The sequence below is a fragment of the Panthera uncia genome, chromosome A2, assembly GCF_023721935.1.
Source record: "Panthera uncia isolate 11264 chromosome A2, Puncia_PCG_1.0, whole genome shotgun sequence".
Taxonomy (NCBI): domain Eukaryota; kingdom Metazoa; phylum Chordata; class Mammalia; order Carnivora; family Felidae; genus Panthera; species Panthera uncia.
In genome coordinates, this window is record NC_064816.1 from 112,029,050 (window position 1) to 112,052,700 (window position 23,651).

Sequence of the window (23,651 nt, forward strand, 5' to 3'; positions counted from 1 at the left end):
TACTGTATGTTTCAACTACTTTGGTTTTATATTTCAGTTTCTGGTATGGCACATTTTTGTTGCTATTTTGAATGGGATATTTGCTTTTTCAGTCTAAATTTCTATCTTATTATTATGTCTATGGAAAATGAATTACATTTTATACATTTTGATCAGATCTGATTATCTTTCAAATCTTTTTTATTCTATTCTTTTAGTTGATTATCTTTATTCATCTAGAGATACGATTTCATCATTTGTAAGTAATGATAACTTTGTCTCTCCTTCCCAATATTAATACCATATCTCTTCTCTGTCTTATCATATTGCACTGGCTAGAAATTCCAGATCAATGTTTAACAATAGTAGATATAATGGAAACTTAGTCTTCTTGGAGAGGAAAGATTATTTAATTAAGAGCATTTTTGGCTCATAATTATGCACTAAAGATAATTAGCAAATGGCCATTTGCCCTTTTACAACTACTGTGAAAATAATAATAGTCAATAATTTCTCTCTGCTCTGAGCAAGCATTTTACAGGTTTAATTTATAATCCTGAAATATCCTGCAAGGTAGGACCATTATACCTGTTTTGCAGATGAAAAAAAGAAAGGTTTTCATATATTGAATAACTTGCCCAAGGTTACCCAACTCATAAGAAGTCAATCCTTAAAGAGAACCTAGAGTTCTCTGATCCTAAAACTCTTCTTTTGTACCATATTACCTGCCTTATATAAATACTATCTTGACTTAATTCTGAAATATATAAATGGATATCTCTGATTGGGCAACTGCCATATGTTGCAATGATACACTTGAATGCCTTTTTAAGTATGTATTCAACTTGAAAGAATTATATACTGACTTAGAATGAATTATAATCGTCACTTCTTAATTTAAAAAAATTGGAATGAGTTAATAAAGTAAATGTTAAGTACCTGCAATATGTCTGTATCTTCATAATTGCCTATCATATAATAATATCTTAATTGTATGTGAGTTAACATTTCATAAATATATAACTTCCCCCCCAAATAAATTGTCTATAAGTCAGAACTCTGTTAGTGACAAATGATAGAAATCCAATTCAAATTAGCTTAAGTTAAAAAGGGTCTTATGAGGGATGCCTGGGTGGCTCAGTGAGTAAAGTGTATGACTCCTGATTTCAGCTCAGGTCATGATCTCATGGTCATGAGATTAAGTCCCACATTGGGCTCTGTGCTGAGTGTGGAGCCTGCTTAAGATTCTCTCCCGCTCCCTCTGCTCCTTGCCCACTTTTTTCTCTCCCCCCACCCAAATAAATAAATAAAAATAAAAATATAAATAAATAAAAAGGTCTTGTGAACTTGTGTAACCAGAAAAGTCCAGGGCTGGCCTCAGGAATGACTAAATCTTCCTTTTCTGAATTTCTCCCAAGTGTTGATTAAAGGAAAGAAAAAACATTACCTTTATCCTTACTGTAGTTTTATAAAAATTCCAACTTTTCTTCATTTAGGTTACATGCCTACCTCTTGCACCAGTCACTGTGGCTGAGGGAATGGAGTCCTCTGATTGGCCATGTGTCACATGGCCACTCCTATGACTTGAAAGGATGAGGAGGATACCATGATTAGCAGCCAGAATTTAATGCAATGAGTAGTGGAAGAAACATTTCCCCAAAGAAAAAGAGGCTGAAACTGTCAGAACATAAGGAAAGGGACATTGGTTAGATAAAAATAACAGGCATCCATCATAAATTGTAAGCTCTTCTAAGTCAATAAAGTTTCTTTCACTTAGTTGTATCCCTTATAACAACCAGCAAAGCAGTTATCCATGTGGATAGAAGATATTCAAACAATGCATAAATAAAAACTATATATGCATATATATATAGATACATATGTATGTATATATACATACATATATATACATACGTATGTATATAATATGTACGTATGTATATATATATATACAAAAAAAATTAAATAGATTCAAAGTCGGTCATGAATCTCCCTTGAAACAATTAAATTAGCACATAGGACTTGATTATGTTTTCTCCTTAAGGTAAAGAAAATGTGATGTATGAATCAAAATGTGCCCTTTCTTTGTCACCTGTTGCATACCCTGAGGGGCAGACTTCCTGAGGGGGAGACAGAGTTCAGTGTGTAGTTCAGTAGGTGCACTTGGATGAACACCTTTGGAAGGAAGGAAAGGTAGCAAGATTGGGTCAGGGGGGAAATCAATGTGGAATGCAGGCCTGAACAACAGTCTCAGCTGACCCCATAGGGAACTCAAGCTAAAATGGCCTCTCAACAGCTGGACCTTTAGATCCCCTACCCTCTCCATCAGTCGTTTAATGTGGATCACCCTGGAAAGGTCTTGGGCAGTGAGTTTGAGCATGTGGTCTTTCTACAGCTCAGGTGATCCCTGAAGGGCTCACAGGAGCAGGGGCCTTTCTTCTGACAGTTACTGCAGCTGGAGTAACAAGTCTTTCCTTAAAGTAGATTTGGGGAGTGTGTCTCTGCATCCACGGCATTCTCTAAGGATGGTCAAGTTAACAGGCAATGAGAAAAAAAAAACAAAAAACTACAGTAATAGTTTCTGTAATGCACTGCTATTGATAATTTACATAAATTGTGTTTAAAAAGTATTTCACTTAATGCTAGTGTCATTCTTTCTTGATGGAGAAGTGGACTTACACATCATGAAGCTGAATTGATGTTCTCCTTTCCTTTCTTACTTGGTAAGTACCTGTACTATAAAACCATCTTCATTTTGATGTGTTGACAGCTAAACAATGGCTATGTACTTCTAAATGAATAGAAGAAACTTTTCTTAGTTTTTTTTATTATGTCATTTATTTATGATTTTATTATTCTTTTTTTTCTTGAAAGGTGTAGTCCAGAAAAAATTTGCACTTTTCTATAATATATTTATACTATAATAACAACAATAAAAATAGCCTTTCCACAAATTCTACATTGTGCAAATACACACGTATGGTAAGTCTGAAAATCATGGTGATGAATCTGAGTTAAATGGCATGTTACAGAGAACCCTTAATTGTGAGGACTTGTATTACAATTCATTCCAGTTGGATGGATCTGAGCGTTACAAAGCACTCTGTGTATGAGGTGTGAGAATGATCAGGAGCTTTGCATTTGAACTGACTTGAACACTTCCTAGTTCTGAAGCCTTAGGCAGGTTAACTTAACTCTTCTTTGCTTGTTTCCTCATTCGTAGAGTTGTGGTGATAATGATTCACGTGGAATATAAAAGACATAAAACACTATCTGCCACAAAGTGTGAGCTCAATAAGTAGTTGTCATTATTCACTATTATTACCGAAACAGGATTTTTTTTTTTTTTAAAGATCTGGGCTTTCATATTTGTAAGCAGCTGCTATCTTAAGAAGGAATAAAGTGCCCTGTACTGTCTAACATGAAGATGGCATCACTTTAGAATGGGCCATTAAGTTCTTGGACTTTTTAACAGCCAAAACAGCTTGCCCTGACCACCCCCTATGCAGACACATATACACCTGCTTGTATCTTTGTTCCATCTCCTGTGGTCCTGACCATCTTACATTCATTTATATAACAAAAAATGTCTTAAGTGCCTATTATGCAAGCTCATGACTTGGTTTTACCTTCATGCCCTCTCTCTGGTCTTCTGGAGGAGCATCAGACTCAGAGAGTTTTATCATTTGCTTTTGTGGTTAATTGCTATTCAGATACTCTTTTTAACTATAATGACATAAAACTCCTCAGAAAGGCCGCCTCTGCTTCTCCAGTGAAGACACGTGTGTGTGTGTGTGTGTGTGTGTGTGTGTGTGTTTATATGTTTACATATATTTAATTTTTTCCCCTGTTTTCATATCTTTCTAAATCTTCTTTTGATACCTGAGTACGAGGGCTATTTTTTCTCATCTCATATATAAATTGGACACATGCAATTTACAGGTTAATTTTAAAGGAGAACCCCATAGGGTTAATTAAACGTAGAGGTTAGCTACTGATAGGATAAAGTAGCTGTGTTAGAGTCCCTTCCTGAAATCGAATTGTCCCTGCATAGAGCCATAACTTGCCTATTAAAGAAAAAGAGTTCAATTCTAATTAGCAACATTTTTGCCACTTAATTTTCTTTAATTTTAGAAGCTCACCAACTAATGAATTTATCTGTCTCCATAAATGAGCCGCTACTATGCGCAATATTGTGCCAAGTTCCGCAGGCATTCCTGTACACAGTATGCTGGATTCTTATTTGCAAACAAGAAGAGGCTACCGATGGTGGTGAAAAAGAGTGCTAAGGTAGATATTCAGAAACATAAATGATGCTATTATGAAGCAGAATAGGAAAAGGGCCATGAGAAATAACCAAGAAGTTATAGAAATTTAAAAAAAAGCAATTGCCTTTTTTTGGGATGGGGCAGGAAAGGTTTAATGGAAGAGGGGGATGTGAGAGGGGCATAAAAGTTTCTGTTTGACCAGCAGAGATGAGGGAAGGCATTCCTGCAAAAAACAGAGGGGTGAAAATATGAAGGTGCAAAATATGATGGATGTATACTATCTGCAGATGGGGAACCTTGAAGATCGCTGTGAATGACCTTGTGAAAGGAGTCCCACAGGAGGCTGGGATGATATGGCTAGCATTCAGTTGCACATGAGATTGGGCAAGACAGCTCTGTAGTGTCAGAGGAAATGGCCAAGAGAATCTATGGCAGTGACATTGAGATGATGAACTTCAAGGGACCTGGGTGCAGACTGTGTCTGTTCTGGAGAAGGTAAAGAGAGGTGAGGAAAGGAAGGGGTAAGAGAAACCCACAGAGAGTGGATTGAGTAGGGAGGCAGAAGCAATACATTTTATTTTAGACATGTTAATTTGAGCATGAATGGCTTATCCAGATGGAGACATTCAACAGGAAGTTGAAAACATGCCTCAGGGGAGGGTAGAACTGTAGATACAGATGTGGAAGCACTGAAGATAGAGTCCTAAGGGTCATGACATTCTTGAGAGAAGCAACGGTCTCTTTTTCTACACTGTCTCCCTCAAATATCTCTTCCTTCTTAGTGGAAATATTTTTATTTAGGAAGTGGGAAGAGATGATGCAACAAGAGGTCACACAAGGAATAATCTGAGAAGTTTCTGGGTTAATAGTATTAGGGGAATGAAAGGAAAGGAGAGGTTTAAAAGGTGGGGGTGTGGTGGTCAGCCTCCTCAAATACTGCAGAGAAGCTGGATTGTTTGAACACTAAGACTCTCCCCACCCCCACCCCCGATTCCACTGTGTCTAAGACTCCTGACATAGCACTTATCATGTGATATATTTTTGTAAATATTTAATGTTTATTTATTTTTGAGAGAGAGACAGAGTGTGTAGGGGAGGGGCAGAGAGAGAGAGAGAAAGAGAGAGAGAGAGAGAGAGAGAGAGAGAAACACAGAATCTGAAGCAGGCTCCAGGCTCTGAGCTGTCAGCACAGAGCCTGACATGGGTTTCGAACCCACAGACAGTGAGATCATGACCTGAGCTGAAATTGGATGCTTAATCGACTGAGCCACCAGGCACCCCTTATGTTATATTTTAATTGCTTATTATTCTCCCACATAAAGTAGGTGTAATTTGATATTATTTTATTTCCAGCATTTATCACTAACAAATGAGTAAATGAATGAAAACACATGAATGAAAATGTCAGTTGTGACAGTTTCAATAGAGAGGTGGGTGTGAAACAAATTGCATTTGCTTGTGGTAAGGAGAGTCAGGGAGATATACTGAGATATATAGTTTTTATTTTGTAAGAAACAAGAAACAACCCCAAACACATAAATTTTTATAAGTGTCGGCTTTAATTGTGGTGATCGAAAAATGAACTGCATTGTGTCAGGGAATGTTCTGATTTCGGATAGGTAGGAGGAAGTTCTGCTAAGTATAACATTTCTGTTTATTTTGAGATTGTCTGTTGACCTAGTGGGACTTCAGAGAGATTTAGATGACAAGAAAAGCCTCCGACAGGTATCTATGAAAGCTGGATTAAAACAATAATATACGCAATCAACTGTGGTCCAAGGGCTTGTAAACCAGTGCCAGATGGAATGCTCAGAGAATTGGGAACAGCGGTCTTTATGCAGCCAGGTGAGACTAATCTGGAGAAGCTTTAGGAAGGAGATAAATTTAAGCTGTTTTGAAAGGGGACTATTCTAGTCAATTGGCAAAGAGTCTTAAAGCACAGGATTAAGTATTTTAATTTGATTACTTGAGGTAATTTGGAGCCACCCCAATGTTCTGAGAAGACTTGGTATAAATGTTGTTTGGAAGATGACTCATTTCAGTAGTTCTTAACTCTAGTTACATATTAGAATTACCTGCAGAGCTCTGAAAAATCCTGGTGCCCAGGCTGCACCCCAGAACAATTAAATGTAGAGGTTGGACCCAGCTATTAGCATTTTTTAAAAAGTTCTCTGGATGATCCCAGTAAACAGCCAAAAGTGAGAAGCACTGTTCTAAGAGTAGGGAAAATTGCAAGCAAGCAAGAGACTGAAATTAGAAAGGTTAGCATGGAGGCTGGAAATTGGAGTCTGACCTAGCTTAGTGAACAGAGATAAAAGGGGTGAAGCTAAATAAAGTATTCTGGAGGAAAGCTTCGTTGGACTTTGTGACGCATGTCAGTTGCAATTTTTCATAAAGCTATATTCCAGGAGCATCACTGCTCTTTATTATGATAGATTAGTTGGAAAATGAGCAGGTAACTTGCTTTGCTAAAATTTGGGGCTTGTTCTTTAGTAAAATTCTCAGTTTCTGAAGTAGCGAAATGGGTCAGAAGAGAAAAGAAAACACAATCATGTTAAAAGTATGGAAGCTTTTGTTTATATTGGAAGGATGAAATAAAGCCAATGACGGATGCTCCGGAATTAAGAATCAAAATTCAGACTTCAAATTGAGTTATGGTTAGGAGATATTGGGCTGTGGTAAAATTATCCCTCTAGAGTAACCTTGAAGGAAATGAAAAGTCAGCCTATTAAGGACACTGAAGAGAAGGATTCCCCATCATTTTCAATCATAACATTCACCTTTCTGGAATGAAGAAGTTGTAACAGATATGGGAAATGGATGGGTAGTGTCTCAGAAATTATGACCTCTCAGAAAGGTAGGCTGGCAAGCAATGATGAGAGTTCCGATGTTCCTATTAGATCACTTTAAATTTATTCTGGCATGTCCCACCTTTAAAGTTTAGAGGAAGGGCAGAATGTCCTAAAGTGGCATATTATTTATTTAAAAAAAAAGTGGTGTTTCATAATATAACCTGTATATGAGTATTTGATAAAATATAGATGCTGAAAGAAAAACTTCATTGGTGAGAGAATCCTGAAGAGAAGCAATTGAAGCAATAGTTGTGGAGCAAAATCATTTTTTTCTAGCTCTGAGAATGAAGCTGTCTTACAACCGTGATAAGCCTACATCTAAAAGCTGCTGTCATTATTTAGAGAAGAAACTTGGAATTGTAAGTGAAATGTAATTGTTCCTTGATTCCTGCTCCCAAATGCTGGGTCCCTGGTATGTGCAGAAATAAGGGGGCTGGCCAGGGCTGTTCCTAGCTGCAAGTCAGTAGTCTCCCCTGTTTCTCCCTCCCTAAAACTTCCTCATATTTGCAGGGAATGGAGGTAGAGTAGGAAGTTAGGACACTTTTTCCAGAAGACCCTTGAGGAAATAAATTGCACTATAGGGATCAAAAACACACCACGAAATAACATTCACCCCCTTTCCCTCAGAGGAGTCCAGGGCACTGGCTGGGCAGGAGGGGATGTGGTGAAGCTGGGGGTCAGAAGGGAGAAGAGGATCAAAGTTCAGAGGCCTGGGTGGGGTGCAGCAGTAATGAGCCATTAGGTATCCTGTGGGAAGCAAGTGAGGGGGAAAAGGAAGACTTAAAGTTATGCTGAGTCTCTGAGAAGAGAAACCTGATTCTTCCATTCCGCCTCCACCTTGCCTCACTCTTGGGCACACCAGCCACTCTACTTGATTTCATATAGCTGGCCTGATTACAGGGAGGGGAACACAACATATGTCCCAAGCCACTCTGTACCCTTTAGCACATTCAGGTCTCCTTAAATGCTTCCAGTTTCCCTTCCTCGGATTTGCTGTTCCAGGAAAGAAGGCTCTCAATTAATACTGGACAAACTCCCCTTGCATGTTGGTTTGTAAAATTAATGACCCTACTGGAAAAGTAAATTAATCTTTGAGTGCTTGGTTCAGGCTAAGGAGAAAAACCACTGTGTAGGGAACTAGGCCTTCTTAATACACCTCACCCATAGTATTCTCTCCCTCTCTTTCATAATAACCACACTCATGGGGGGTGGGGGGGGGAGGGCTATATAGTTTGAAACTCCATCCCTGAGTCCAAAGGACCATGATGCATTTAACTCAGTCTGCAAACATTTGTTATATATCATCCTGCTTTGTGCAGGACTGTGCAACGAGCCCAAGAGAAGCCAAGAAAGGCTGCACTGAGGAGGGCTCCTGATGTGATAGTCCTCACATGTCAAGTTTTACTTGCACTTTCTACATTCACGGTTTGAAAGGACTGCGGTAAACATGTTGTAAAAAAATTGTTTTAGGAAAAACGCTAACAGCTTTTCAAAAGCCCCCATCACAGGTCTGACGGTTCAGAGATCTTTTGGGATGAGCTAGATGTTAAAGGAATCAGAAGTTCTCTGATTGCCTTGCTGTGTTTTTCTAGCCAGAGCCTCTGCTGCACTGCATTGCTCAGTTCCTTTCAACTGAAAAATTCAATCTGCGCTCCTGTCAAAATGTGTCATCTCACCCCCGGACACTCATCTCAGTTCACCATCCTCCATGCAGAGTCAGAGTTGAGGTGGCAAGGATGGCGTAGCTGCCCCTTCTAAGGTCTGGAGAAGCCACATGTTTGGGAGGAGCTGAACAACTGGTGAACTGGGAATGTCCAGCAAAGCCAGCTCTGGGAGTTATCACGGGATACCAGACCCTCGGTTCTATGAAAAGGGCTCGTGTCAGTCCATTTCCTCGGGTGTGAATCACTCTCCCCGGCTGGGCCTTAGGGAGAAAAATTCACGAAGGACACCATCAGCGTTGTAGACCCTGCTAAATACGCATCAGAACCATGGGTGTGTGTGTGAAGGGGAAGGGAGGAGATTCTCCAGAGGCTTTCCTTCGGGAGTCTGTTTATCCTTTGTGCCCCAAGACTGGGTTCTTTTCATGTAAACTCTTGGAAAGGACAGGGAGGAGCCTCTTTTACGTCCCATGAAGTACCTTGCCTGTTAGTAAATGCTGAATGACAGCGGCGATTTCGGCCCGGAAGAACAGCGCCGATTGGATCTGACCGACCCTCTTGCGGGCGCGGTTCCGGGCCGGGGCCAGGAGACCCGGGAGAGGAGGCCGGGCGCAGGCGGCGCCGTCAGGCCCCGACGCCGCAGGCGCTGTCGGCCGGCGCTCGGAGGGGGGCTCCACCTGGCCGCCGCGCCGCGGCCGGAGGGGCGGAGCCCGGCTTCCCGGAGGCGGCGACGCCTCCTCGCGCCCGAGCGCGCGCTCCCCGGCGTCCGGCGCACGCGCGAGGCCGGGGAGGAGCGCGCCCCGGCGGCGGCGGCAGCAACGGCGGCGAGAGGAGCAGGGGGAGGAGGGCGGCTGAGGGGAGGTTGGCCGAGCGCGCGGTGGTGGCGGTGGTGGCGCCGGCGACCGTAGCCGGGGCGGAGTGGGGAGCGAGGGAGGGGGCGGAGGGAGGGGAGGCGGAGAGGAGTGAGAGCCGCATTTCCAATTCCCAACTACGAGCCCCGAGTTTGTAGATGGGGCTGCTCGGCGGCGCCTGCGGCTGAGGGAGAGCAGCGGCGGCGGGCGCAGGGGAGCGGCGGCGTCGCGGAGGCGGCCGAGGTGCGAGCCGGTGAGTTGCCGGGGCCCCCATGCCTCTGGGGTAACGGTCTCGCCGCGCGCCGCGGCCGGCCGGGGGGCGCCCTGTTGCTCGTCGCCGTGCGCCACGCGGGGACCCTGGCCCGCCCCGCCCCCTCAGCACCTGGGCTCGGCGCGCCGGGGGCCCGGGCGGCGGAGGCGGCGCGGGTGGGGAGGGCTGCTCGCGCGCCTGGCCCGGCCCGGCCGGCGCAGAAGGGGCGCGATTTGCCGGGCCCCTGGCTCCCGGGCTGCGGGCGGGCGGGCGGGCGGGCCGGAGCGCGGCAACGTGTCTGGCCCATGCTGCCCGCCGGCGCGCGGCTCCCTGCTCTCTCCACGCGCTCCCCGGCGCGGCCCCGGCTGGGGCAAGGCTGGGGCTGGGGGCGCGCAGGGCCCCCTCCAGGCTCTGGAAGCGGTGCGCGGGCGCCGACACCCTCTGCGGCGGGAGTGGCGTTTAAGGCATGAATGGAGAGCCGCGCCGGGGGCGGTAGTTGCTGTGACTGACACCTCCGGGGTCAGTGCCGAGAGGGGGCGATTCCGCCGGCTTCTGGCGTGCTCCCGAGCCCCAAGTTCTTGCGGGAGGAGGCTTTCTGCAACTACTGCTGCTACTTCCGAGGCACGAGACTCCTTTGGTCAAAGTGGTTGTGGGCCGTGCACACGCTGCTCCGGAGGCGTTCGTTGCTGAGGCAGTGTTTTTCGATCCTCGGTACGTTAATATGGAACCAGAAAGGTGCTGGTGTCTTTTGTTTTTTGGTGGTTTTTTTTTTTTTTTTTTTTTTTTTTTTTTTTTGGCGGGGTGAAGGGCCCCTAGGGAGTCGATTGAGGGCTCAAACAGGCCAGTATGATGGCAGGATGTGGATTGGTTGGTGGTTTCCCCCCCCCCCCCGAAGGACTTTTTTAACACTTTATTGGGAGTTTAGTCTCAATCTCACCAGCTCCTGAGATTACAGTTGGAGATTATAGCCGTTAAACTTCCATCACTTGGGGCATGCATTTATGTAAGGGGGCTGGGGGCAGGCGAGGAAGGGAATTGAAGGCTGATGGGGAAGCTCAGAAAATTCTCCGCATTACTTGTAAACAGCTTGTTAAGGTCAAGAAGCTAGCCACGTTTTACTCTTTCCTACGCCTTGGGGGATTGTTGGAATTTTACTTTATGCTTCCTGAATTAGTCTTCTTGTAATATGGCTCACAACATTTGAGGTGTGTAAAAATGCTCTTCAATTGGAGTATGGTTTAGCAGCCATTTCTATCCTTGGAATCTTTGAAATGGTCGTTTGGAAACTTATGTATGTCGAATATATTAGGCAAGGTAACTATCAATGCAGAGATAGTTGCGGTACATACGTATAACAACGGACGTCAGGTAATAAATGCTTATTTTAGGTATCTACTGTGGAGTTGTGGTAAGGTATGAGGCCTGATTGTAGTCATATCTTCTGAGGCCTTTTTACAGTAAACAAAGAACTTTTGTGGGTTGTGTCATTTTGAGGTCATTTGTATCGGAAATCTATCATATATTTAAATACCTGTTTAAATATATGTTTGCACTACATGTTACTTTTTAAGGTCCATGTTTCTTTTATTTTAGACTAGGGTTACATAATATTCAAATGGTAACACTTTTAATTGCTCTATTTTGTCCTGTGGGGTTACACAGTAAATATCTTTATGAAAAAACACCACGGGTGTGTGCGTGTGTCCATCCGTCCATCCGTGTGTCCTCATTGATGCTACTCAATTCCTTTTTCACCTGGAATTTTTTTTAATGGATTATTTTACATTCTAGATTAAATAAAATTAAGGTGCTTAAGCAAGTCTGGTAGCACTATATAAGACAGACTCCTTTTTTGTTCTCAGAGCCAACTGTTGGATTTTTTAGAAATGAATCATATTTTTCTTAAACATTTGAGGGAGCAGTTTGCTTTTTTCCTGAGTCTCATTTCAGGCTGAAATTGTTCCAGAAGACTACACCGCCTGCTTCTCTCCCTCCTTCCCCACTCCCCTTCTTTTTAGCTTGGGATAACCAAGACAACCATAATTGTGTTACCTTTTAAAAAGGCTTCTTTTAAATTGAAGTTGAGTATTTACTATATTTTTAAGATATATTTTACCATTTTAATAATTGATGGTTAGAAGACAGCAGATGCTTTAATTAAATACCTTTGACATTTTTGGCGTCGAAGCTTTGTTAGAAGGGAGTAACAGCAAATTATTACTGAGAGTTGCAAATAATACAGGGTAAGAGCTAGTCATAGGCTATCTAATTGTAAAAACACCAAGGAAATAAATATTCAAAGAAACAAGAGGACCCATTTGTATGTTTTACATCACTTTATATAAATTATAGTAGTTCTGGGTGGTTTTTGAAAGAGTGTTTTGCAGAGTAGACATTAGGTATATAACACTGATAATTTTCTTTTCCAAGGTAATTTATTTGGTAAGTGACTAAATTATATCAGAACTGTACTTCGGGTAAATGTGGTTGACTTACAAGGGATATGCTATTTATTTCAGGAAGAATGAACACCTGCCTGTTTTTAAATAACACAAATATTGGGTTGTCTGAAGATACTGTTTATTCCTTAAAAAATTATACTGAGAAAAATTATGCTAGTTTTATTTTACCTGTCAGTTCTTTACTTCCAAAACTAGGCTTCACATTTATGAATATCATAAGAACATATAAACGTAAAATATCTCTTTACTGATAGGTTGCTAGTTTTGAATTAAAGATTTTCTTTCATTTTTGTAGCAACCAGTTTCTGCATAGTGAATCTTGTGGTCATTCTCACAGAAGCTGCAATGATTTCTCCACTCTTCTTATTTGTCTATGACCACTGGGGGGAGACTATACACTTTAGGTTGACCATATCACTCCCTTACGTACACTGGCTGCTAATCATCTCGGGCACTTTGCCAAACTGCTGGCAACGTGTTGAGGAGGATGCGCTTAGAATCAAGTCTTGATCAAGGTGTCTAATGACTTTTTTTTTTTTTAACTCACACCACACTCGCAAAGTACCTCTCTTTATAGATTGTGTTATTAACAGTCTACTTTTTGGTCTGTTGTTAAGTGGGCTAACTAACATAATGAAAGATGAGATTCATGAGTACAGTAGAGCTTTCAAAGCCTGACTTAACTGACGTTAATCTTAGTAGCCATGTAGGCTTGATTACTTGCCTAGTTTACACAGAAGTTGTCTGGAAGGATCTGGAGAAAACTCTTTTCTATGAGGTGTTCCATATCTGAACCTCTTCAAACAGGTTGGTCTTCTATTTTAAAAAGCTTTCAGAGGAAGAGATATTAAGGCACCCCTTGTACCCAATTTCACCACAAAGGGAGAAGTTCTTCCTTTTTTTGTAGTAGTAAAGATAAGATTAAAATTCACAACTTTGTTGACTTTGTTAAATTATGCTGTGGCTGTTCTTAGAAGCCTGGTGTCCACTTTTTCTCCTCTGATAGTATTTAACCTAGGCAATGTCCAATTTAGTAATAGTGAAGTATGTTATGTTTATTGTAGCTTAGAAAGAACTTAAATTTTTATGTTCTTCCTTAACTAAGACCTTTGTACATCCTTGATCATAGTAAATAGGATAGAATGTGGAGTAGTCTTTATAATTTTATCATCCTAGATTCTTTTTAAATGGCTTTGCTTTTGTCCTAAATTAAAAAAAAAAAATGTTCAACAGGATATTTTCTGCTTAGGAAGTGTTCATTTCTAGCTAACTTCAAGATTGTGTTGAGTACTTGGGGATGGTGATTTCTAAAGGCCTGTTTTGTTAAAGTTATCAATGATTCAAGACAATATGAGAAATACAGTGTGTTTTTCATAAAGCTTGTTATTTTCAAATCCTTTCCTGCCTACTAGTTCCTATACATGAACTCATCCCTATGTACTTCACCATCTCATATCTCTTCTTCTTAGATCTATTACTCCTTTACCACTTCTTTAACATCCTCCTTATTCACTATATTCTATGTACATAGCCCTACTTTTTGTCCCAGAAATGTAATGGTTTGTTTCTAACTTAGGACTTTGCACTCTGCCTGGAATTCTCTTCCTAAAACATTACATGACTGGCTCCTTTTCATCATTTCAAGTTTCAGTTCAAATATTATCTTCTCAGATAAGCAGTATTATCTAACCACCCCGTAGAATAACACTATCCTTATTTCTTTCTATCTCATTACCTTTAATTTTTTTTTTTCCTGCCAACTGCTTATCACTATCTGACATTGTATTTTTATATTATCTGTCTACTCTCACTAGACTGTAAGCCCCATGGAAACAGTAATTGTATCTCTTTTGTTTAACTATATTTCAAGGACTTAAACCTGTTCCTGGCACACAGCTGCTATTAAATAAATATTCCCTCTTTAAGAATCTGAGGTTCTCTCCTTACTCAGCTTTTGGTGTTAAAATGTCCCTTTATGGAATGATTTGAGTAGATGGTAGGCTACTTTTGGCTCTAAGTAATAGAAATTCATCTAACTGGTATAAACAAGAAGTAAGATTTATTATAAAAATGCAGGGAGTATCTGATGAAATCCAAAGGTTGAGACAAAGGACTCCATCTGGTGCCAGAATGATACACTTCATCTCTTTATTCCTCATGCACATTTGCTTCATTTCTTCTCTTGCTGTGGAGGATCACTTTTTCATCCTCTTAATGGAATACGTGGCTGGCAGCATCTCCTGAGTTTTCTCAGTACCATCCTGGATGACAGGAAGGAGATTCATCTAGTACCCATTTCTCCCCAGTTCCACAACTTATGTCGTACTATTAGAACTTGGTGGCATTTGCTGTAACCATGTGAAAAGGGATTGGAGAGACAGCCCAAGTAGATGCTACAAGGATAATTAACGTTCACCCTTTACTACCCCTAGAAGTTTGGTTTCCCTTCTTTTAAATTTTGCTGGTATATAAAGTTAGAAGATCTGAAAAGCACTGTTGTGGGGATATTCAAAAGAAATGTCCTTTCTTTCATGGTAGGAATTTACAGTTTGGTTGAGGACAATATATATACGTGAAGGAAAGAAGTGATCAAACACAGCATGATGGTAATATAGGAGCTGCGGAAGATATTTGCAACTTGTATTGCAGACAAAAGGCAAACTTCCTTAATATATAATGAATATCTGCAAATTGATAAGAAAAAGAACAACCATAAAGTTAGGCAAAGATTATAGACAGATAATTCACAGAAAAGGAAATCTGAATGATTCCTAAGCACATACAGTAAAACCTTGGGTTGCAAGTAACTTGTTCTGCCAGTATTCCACAAGACAGCAAACATTTCTAATAAATTTTAACTTGATAAACTAGTGATGTCTTGCATTACAAGTAGTACGTGACACTGAATGTCACACGATCACAACTGAGCCAATGGTTCTTCTCTCGCTCGCTTTGGGATTATGAGTGATCGTCTCCCATGCTCAGATACTTGGTCTCAGGCTGCGGTGTTTGGCAGAAATCATTGATTTTTCAGAACATTGGAAGGTGCCCTCAACTGGCAGTAGTGTATTTTTTGTCACTTCAAAGAACCTATGGACAGTCATTTGCTTTTCCATACAAGAGTAAGCTTAGGAATGAAGCTTTCCTTCATTCTAGGTCAGTCTGCCTGCAGATATAGACCCTTTGCTGCCTTATTGCCAGTTTCATTAAATAGAGTAAATGACAAGAGTTTGTTAGTACTTTACTGTAGTCAACATCTGTGCAAGTCTATAAAATGGCCCCCATGCAGAAAAAGGTTGATAAGAAAGGCTACCGGTAAGAAGAAGCAGATGACTACGATGGAAGTTAAGAGGGAAATCATCAAGAAGTACGAACGAGGTATGCAAGTGGCTGAAGTTGTAAGATTTTATAAGAAGATTTTCTATGTCTGCATCTCATCTGTAGAGGAAAAGAAGGTGGTGGAATCCCTCACTTCAAATGAGGTTAGGGAGATGTGTAAAATGTGGGAAACAGTGCAAAATTTTGTAGAAAAGCATCACTCGAATAAGGCTGTAGCATACAAGTGATGAATCTGTTTAACGACCACACAATGTCTCGTTTCTGCGAAATCTTCAAAAGGAGACAAAAAGCAAGTGTCATGGGATAGGTTCCTTGTTAAAGCTGCATGAAAAGAAAAAGATTCCATTGAGCTAATAGATATCAGTGATTCCATACATAATAATGAAAGTCATCCTGCATGACTCCCTCACATTAGCCACACAGGTTGTCAAAGGTAAGTGAAGGGTATTTTATTTTTCTTTATATTTTGTATTTTCTTTATTATTTTGTATTATAGTATTGTAATCATTTTTATATGAATATTTTTGGGTTGTGGAACAAATCATGTGAGTTTCCATTATTTCTTATGGGGGAAATTTGCTTTCATATACAAGTGCTTTGGATTACAAGCATGTTTCCAGAGCGAATTATGCTCACAAACCAAGGTTTTACTGTATATTCAAACTCATACATAATATAAATTAAATTAAAACTATGAGATACAATTTTCAGAAATTAGACCAAAAGAATTTGATAATACTTTTGAGGAGGATAGACACTAAAAGGTGCTCTCTTTTGTTGCTGGTGGAAATATAAATGAATAGAATTTGATGTGATTGAAGTTTCTGAAGAGTACTGAGGTAAACAGAAATACCTGGAAATATGCATAAATTAATGTAGGTATTTATGGGAGAGGAAAGAATGTACAACTTAATTATCTGCACTCTAACTTGTATTATTTTATATTTAGCTTTAGTCATGAAACAAGCCCAGGCTAGGGTAAAGCCAACAAGATCACTACCCTTCTCCCCCCCACCAACAAAGGAGATTCCTTTTAGGATCATATTCAGTTTCTATTCCCAGATCACCCCTATCTTTTACCCTAGTGCTCAAGTTTGTTTCCAAATCACTGAGATTTTCATATACTTTGTATCTTTCAGAGCCTAGCACTTTGTTAACTACTTAGTAAACACTTAAGTAGATTCAAGTGAACTGTGGCTCTTCATAGACTCCCTTCACAATTTTATGCTTTTGGAAATCTTTTGTAAAAAGTGATTTAGAATTTCACTTGATAAATGTACTTAAGGTTTTATTATAATAAATGGTCAACAGGACAGTTTCATAAATTGTTTCTAATACATTAGTGGAACTTTACTTTTACATGGTTCTTTTGTTCTATAAAATATTGTCAGATCTTAGTTGGATTAGATATTAAAAGTGGGTAGGGCAGCTTAAGATGCATGGAATTTTTCTAGAAAAATTTGTGAGAAAATAGGGAAATGACTGAGCAGATCAAGGGCATATGCTTAGGAAAGGAAAAGTGTTGAGGGATTAGTTTAGAGAAAGTATGTGGTAGAACCCAGAGGGGCTACATCTTAGGAAGAATTTTCACCTAGGAAAATGCTAAGCTGGTTTAGCTGAGTACATACTTCAAGGATATGACATATACTTTATAATATTTTTATTCTGTAGGTCATTTATCATGATTTGACTTTGGTACAGAGGTTCTCCACCTTAGCAGGCGTCAAATCCTTTAGAGTTACTCTACACCAAAGGATTCTAATTTAGTAGGTCTGGTGTAGGGCCAGATTATGTTTATATTTTTAAAGTCACTGAAAGCCAGTATTTGTAAAATACATTCTGTAAAATATTCTCTTTAATAACCAAATCAGCATAGCTTTTAGGGTCCTATACCATTTACATAACGCTAACCCTAGAATTTGGTCTCTTACCATGATGTTTACTTTAGTCAGATTGGTATCTCTACAAGCATCAAATTGATTTCCATTGCTTTGCTCACTTTCATACTCTTCCCTTTGTAACCTTGTTTGTTCTTTACTAATAAATGTTCAAGCTTGCCTCTCCCAAGAAGCTATCATTGGCTGTCCTCATGCACAACTTATCTTTCCAGTACAGGACAGATTGTAGCACAACACTTACATAACTGTCAAGAACACATCATATAATGGCTGATTTATGTGCTTTTGCTCACATGAGCCTTGTGCATATGTATGCCCAGTTTTACTGTTTGAACATCCTTAATTTTTCTTCTCAGTACCAAGAGCTTGGAGCTTAGTCATAGTGTCAGTGGCATGAACAATGTTATTGAATGCTTATTATATTTTAAGACTATGCTAAATGCTGTCCACACATTTCATCTGCTCATCAGAAACAGATTTTTAAAATCAAAATAAAACTCTTATATATGATTGTGTCAGTTTTCTGTGTCTGCTATAAGAAATTGCCATAAACTTAATAAGTTTAAAACAAAAGAAATGTATTCTCTCACACTTCTGGAGGCCAGAGGTCTGAAATCAGTATCCCTGGGCCAAAATCAGTGTGTCAGCAGGGCTGTGCTCCCTCAGAGGCTCAGGAGGAGAATCTGTCCTTTGCCTCTGTCATGTTTCTGATGGCTACCAGCATTCCTTAGCTTGTGGTTGCATTGTTCTAGTCTTCAAGGGCAGTATTTCAAGTCTCTTAGCTCTGTTCTTACCACCTTCTGTGTGCATGAAAGGAAACCTCTCCCTTTGCCTTTCTTTTATAAAGACCCATATAATGGCATTTAGGGCCCACATAATGATCCTTAATAATCTCCATGTCACAGGATTTCCAATCACATATGCAGACTCTTTCTCCAAATACGGTAACATTTCACAGGTTCCAGGGACCAAGACCTGAGTATCTTTGGGGGACCATTATTCAGCCTGCTATAGTAATAATTTAAGTAGTCCAGAAAAGGATTGCTGGTAAAAGTCTTTATGCCCCATTCCATCCCTCTCTTTGTAAGTCAGTATTTCTTAGCCAGGGATAGATTTTGCTGCCTTCTCACTCCCCCAGGGACATTTGGCTGTTATAACTGGGAGGCCACTTATCAGACGCCAGGGATGGGCCTGGCCCATCAGTGTATGGGACAGACTGCCATGGCAAAGAATTATCCAACCCTACATGTCATAGTGCTGAGATTGAGAAACACTATTTTAAAGTTAACTATTGCCAGGATTTTCTTGTGTATCTATCATTCTTGAAAAAAGCTATATATTTGTATCAGCACATGTTATGAGTAAAACCCCCTAATCTGAGTTGATTATGACTAGTGGTGGTTGTGGTTGATTGAAAGTTGACTTAAGTGAGGGGTCATTAAAAAATGATTCACATGTAGTTTAATATATTTTTACTTAAAAATATAAATATACATTCATGTGCCAGTCTTCTTTGAGTATGTATCTTTTGCCTGGAGCCCTGGGTCATCATTCTTCTATAAATTAGCGCATTATCACCAATTCCTAGCTTTGGAGCAAGAACTTAAAAGTTTATGAAAGAATCTGAGTGTAGGATCCTTGTATGTTTTATTACTCCTCAGTTGTTTGTAGTTGTTTTATGTTTAATTATACAGATCACTCTTGGTTTTCTTGTTGTTGTTGTTTGGTCATTTGCTTTCTTCGGGTCTCTCCAAAGCATTCAACTTGATTCTCATATGAAGAACAATATAACTCCATGGTCTTGTATTAAATACAATTGTGTGTGTGCATGTATTTTACACACACACACACACACACACACATATATATATGTAATAGAAGTAATACGTATGTGTAATATGTTATATATAAAGAAATTCTGTTTTGTCTAACAGCTCCCCAAGATACTGGGAATACTACTCTCCATTGCAGCTAATTTGCATAGCTTCTAATCTGGCAGTATGATGAGAACTCATATCCTAGTTGCTTCCAAATTTTTGGAAGTTGTAGAAAATTCTGTTTTAATACTGTAATTACAGTTTATAAATTATAGGATGTTACTATAAATACTTTATTGTTATTACCAACTTAATGCTTGGGTTACTTTTTTACTAAAGGAAACATTGGCTTTTCATTATTATTTGGAGTTTTGCTTATTAGCGAAATATTTTCACTGCTTATATAGTTTATTATTAGCGTGGCAAAAGAGCTTGAGGCATGGGTTGTAATCCCAGTTTTTCTAACTTACAGCTCTTTTACTTTGTTCAGGACACAGAGCTTTACCTGGTACCAGACAGTAAGCTTGCTGGCAGACATGTCTCGTGTTACCACTGAACTCAATATACCTCGTCTCTAAAACAGAGGTTAGAATATCTATAGTGTTACTATAAGATTTTAATTAGATAATATAAGTGTCCAGCACAGAGCCTGGTACATTTTAAGTGTTCAGTAAATGTCAGTATCCTTTCCATCACTTACCATTAGGTTCAGTGTTATATGTACACTGAAAAATATTTGTTGAATAATGTTTTCAGTTGCCTTTGCCTGATTCATAACTTTGTTTTTTTTTTTTTCACTCTGCTATGAGCTATGTGTCATTCAGTAAATATTTTTTTAAAAGAGCTTTGCTTTTAAAGTAGTCCAATGAATTATGTGCTGTTAACTAAAGTTAATAAGTCTTATTTTTACATGACATTTAAGTGTGTTTACAAGATGAAGATATGAACTCAAAGATCCTTCCAACATAATCTGAAGAGTTTATAAAACTCACATAGCCCTTACTTTTCTTCCTGCTTTCCCTCTAAAAGTCTACAGAAGTAAATAGTGTTTGGTAATGTAGCCTTTTTTTTTTTTTTTTTTTTTTTTTTGAATGAAGAAAATGACCGTGCTTGTAATATGTTCCTAATTGTTCATTATCACATAATAGGAATTTTTTTAGTATCTTGTATGAATGTGGCTGTCTTCAGGTGGATTTGTCTTTTTGTATTACCTAGAATATATATGTCCGTGTACATATAAAATGTTTTACGGCAAATTTAGCTTTACATAAAATTATACGCCTTTTTATTCATCTGGTAAATGCCCTTCTATTTGGGACTTTGATGTAAGAAACGTAGGTAACTGAGTTAAAGAAATTTAATTCATTCAAGTTCCTTATTTCAGAAATTAAACAATGGTCATGCACATTTGTATGTAAGTTGATTCAGATGTTTTTCATTTTCTTTCTCAACCGAGTAATCTTTTGGAATGGGGGATAAATGAAAAACACTTTAAACAATGTGTTAAGGTTGGAACACCTATTAAGGCAAAAGTAGGCAAAGTACTCCCTGGATGCCTCATCATTCTTAGCATTAGGTTCTTGAAAATCCAAAGGTAGACAGATATTCCCTGAAGGAATTTAAGATGTTATGGGGGAAATAAGGTTAAGGAGTTTGTGATTGTGAACGAACCCTTTAAAAATCTTTATAGACTTCTAATGTTCATCCAATTAAAACCTTAAATAAAATATATCAAACAGATTATCAACATTTTATGCAATTAAATTTGGAAATACCACGTACTATATAGTTATTTTCCATTTACTCCTACTTTCTTGAAAGAAACTTTTCAGATTTCCAATCTAGGGGGAATGGGCTGGGCATTTCTTAAAATTTTTAAGCATTTTTTAGGGTGTCTTATAAAAAAGTGTCTTTTCTTATTTTCACTTAAAAGTTACTCCAACTTGTAGTTCCAACTGTTTGCTCTAGAGATAGCATAACTTGGATATTTAAATTAAAAAAATAAGCTTTTAGTAACCTTTATTTAACTCAGCTTGCTAGAGCTGAGTGGGTATTTATAGTTCTACCCATGATAATTTCATGCTAGCACTCATCAGAACATAACATAATGTAACACTGACTTGGCTTGTCCTTCTCATTCTCATATCCTTTCTCTCCTTCCCCAAAGACTTTTCAGATTGAAGGCTGGAAATTTGTTTTGCTCCTTCTTCTGTCTCTTCTAAGAGCACACTGAAAATACCTTCTCTTACTCTGTCGTCTCTTTATTTCCCTTCTCTTTTATCTTCCAAACCTGCAGTTCCCCCTTTTCCCAAAATACCTCCAAAAAGAGCACCTTAGAACTCATTACAGTCAAGTAGAAATTTTCACTGAAAGTAAATGTGTGTATATATGTATATACTGGAATTTCACACAATAAAAAGGTTACTGTATATGGTTTATGTGAAGAAAGAAACTGTCTTTGCATCCGCTCAGCCAAATATTGTCCCATGCTCATAGGCTGTGTTTAATATTTATTACTGAAATTAGGAAGCACAAATTACCATATAAATAGCATTTTATCATGTGCAGCTAAGTTCTGAAAGAGTTTGAAGTTTAGGAAAAGAAATTCTCATCTGTAGGGAGGGACTTTGCTACTCACTTGATTGAATTAATTTTGAGATGAGTCCTTTCAGCTCTAAACCTTTGATTCTAAAAGAGCAAGAAGTGTGTTATAAATCGATTAGGTATTGAATAACTAAGAAAAAAGAACACTGTTGGGTGGGGTAACATCAGTGAAGGCATTTAAGTAGGAAGAGATGTGTTTATGCGTATACAAAGTAAAAAAGAACAATGGTTAGAATAGTTTATATTAGAGAATAGAGGAATTAGGCTGAATAGATAAAAAGCTAGATTTTTAAAAGAAAAATTTAAACATTCCCAGATAATAAAAAAATTTTCTAATCTAGTATCATCATTAAAATGACATTTTTACATGATCTGTGTGATAGTTTTGTGCTGGGTGAGTTACAGTGAAGAAGAGAATAGTGGAAAGAGACTTGCAGTGATAATTAAAAAAAAAACCTTTTTTTAATGTTTATTCATTTTTGAGAGAGAGAGCGAGCAAGTGGGGAAGGAGCAGAGAGAGAGGGAAACACAGAATCTGAAGCAGACTCCAGGCTCTGAGCTGTCAGCACAGAGCCTGACCAGGAGCTCAAACCCACGAACCGAACCGTGAGATCATGACCTGAGTGGAGGTCGGACGCTTAACCAACTGAGCCACTGAGGCACCCCTCTTGGAGTGGTAATTTAAAGGAAATAAGCTTGAAAGTGGTGGCAGAAGGAATGAGGAATGAGAGTTGGATACAGGGAAATTATGAGTTCCCTGTGTCCAAATGACATAAAGGGGTGTCTTGAAGTTTGCAAGGAATTCCTAGGCAAAGGACAGTCCCTGGATCTTCAGGGTTTGGGGATCTTTTCCCAAGGTAAGCCCTGATCTTGTTTAAAGGTTCATTTAGGTTCTTATTTTTTAAATAACTTTTTGTACTCCTTAGATTTAAGCAATTTATTCTTAACTATATTTGACCGCTTTATTATTATTAAAGGATGGAGATGTCTTTTGCAATCACTTACCTGGGTATTAGTCACATTTCATTTATCCCTGCATAAAATACTGTTAAGTTCAAAGGAAAGATATTTACAGTAAGGATGATGGGTGAGCTATGTGGTTGCCATGGAAGGGAGGGGCAAAGGAACTGTAAATATTAGGGAAAAGGGAAACTTAGAAAATCAAGATGCTTAGGGGTGCCTGGGTGGCTAAGTTGGTTAAGCGGCTGACTCATGATTTTAACTCAGGTCATGATCTCGCGGTTCATGGGTTCGAGTCCTGCGTCAGGCTCAGTGCTGACAGCTCAAAGCCTGGAGCTTGCTTCGGATTCTGTGTCTGCCTCTCTCTCTGCTCTTCCCTCGCTCACATTCTGTCTCTGTCTCTCAATAATAAATAGGCTTTAAAAGTTAAAAAGGAAATCAAGATACTGATAGGAAGATTATAAGAATACTAAAGAATTTTAAAACATTTTAAAAGTATTCAAATACTTGAAAGATGCATTAAACAATGTGTATGTTAACATTGTTTAATGCATCTTTCAAGTATTTGAATACTTTTAAAATGTTTTAAAATTCTTTAGTATTCTTATAATCTTCCTATCAGTATCTTGATTTCCTTATGGTTTCACTCTTATGTGGATCCTGAGACACGTAACAGAAACCCATGGGGGAGGGGAAGGAAAAAAAAAAAA

At 39.1% G+C, this 23,651-nt stretch overlaps 1 protein-coding gene across 4 annotated transcripts in view; it reads left to right on the forward strand.

The window, feature by feature from the left end:
• Positions 1-9,662: 9,662 nt before the first annotated feature.
• The window catches only part of PALS2 (protein associated with LIN7 2, MAGUK p55 family member), a 114,150-nt gene continuing 100,161 nt past the window's right edge, over positions 9,663-23,651 (forward strand). For 2 of the 4 annotated variants that reach the window (XM_049642899.1, XM_049642902.1), the window contains exons 1-2: positions 9,664-9,864; positions 19,868-19,962. The gene's annotated coding sequence lies outside the window, so the exon portion shown is untranslated. Of the gene's footprint in view, positions 9,865-10,285; positions 10,573-19,867; positions 19,963-23,651 lie in introns of those variants that run through there. The other 2 variants (XM_049642901.1, XM_049642900.1) reach the window with 2 other exon arrangements.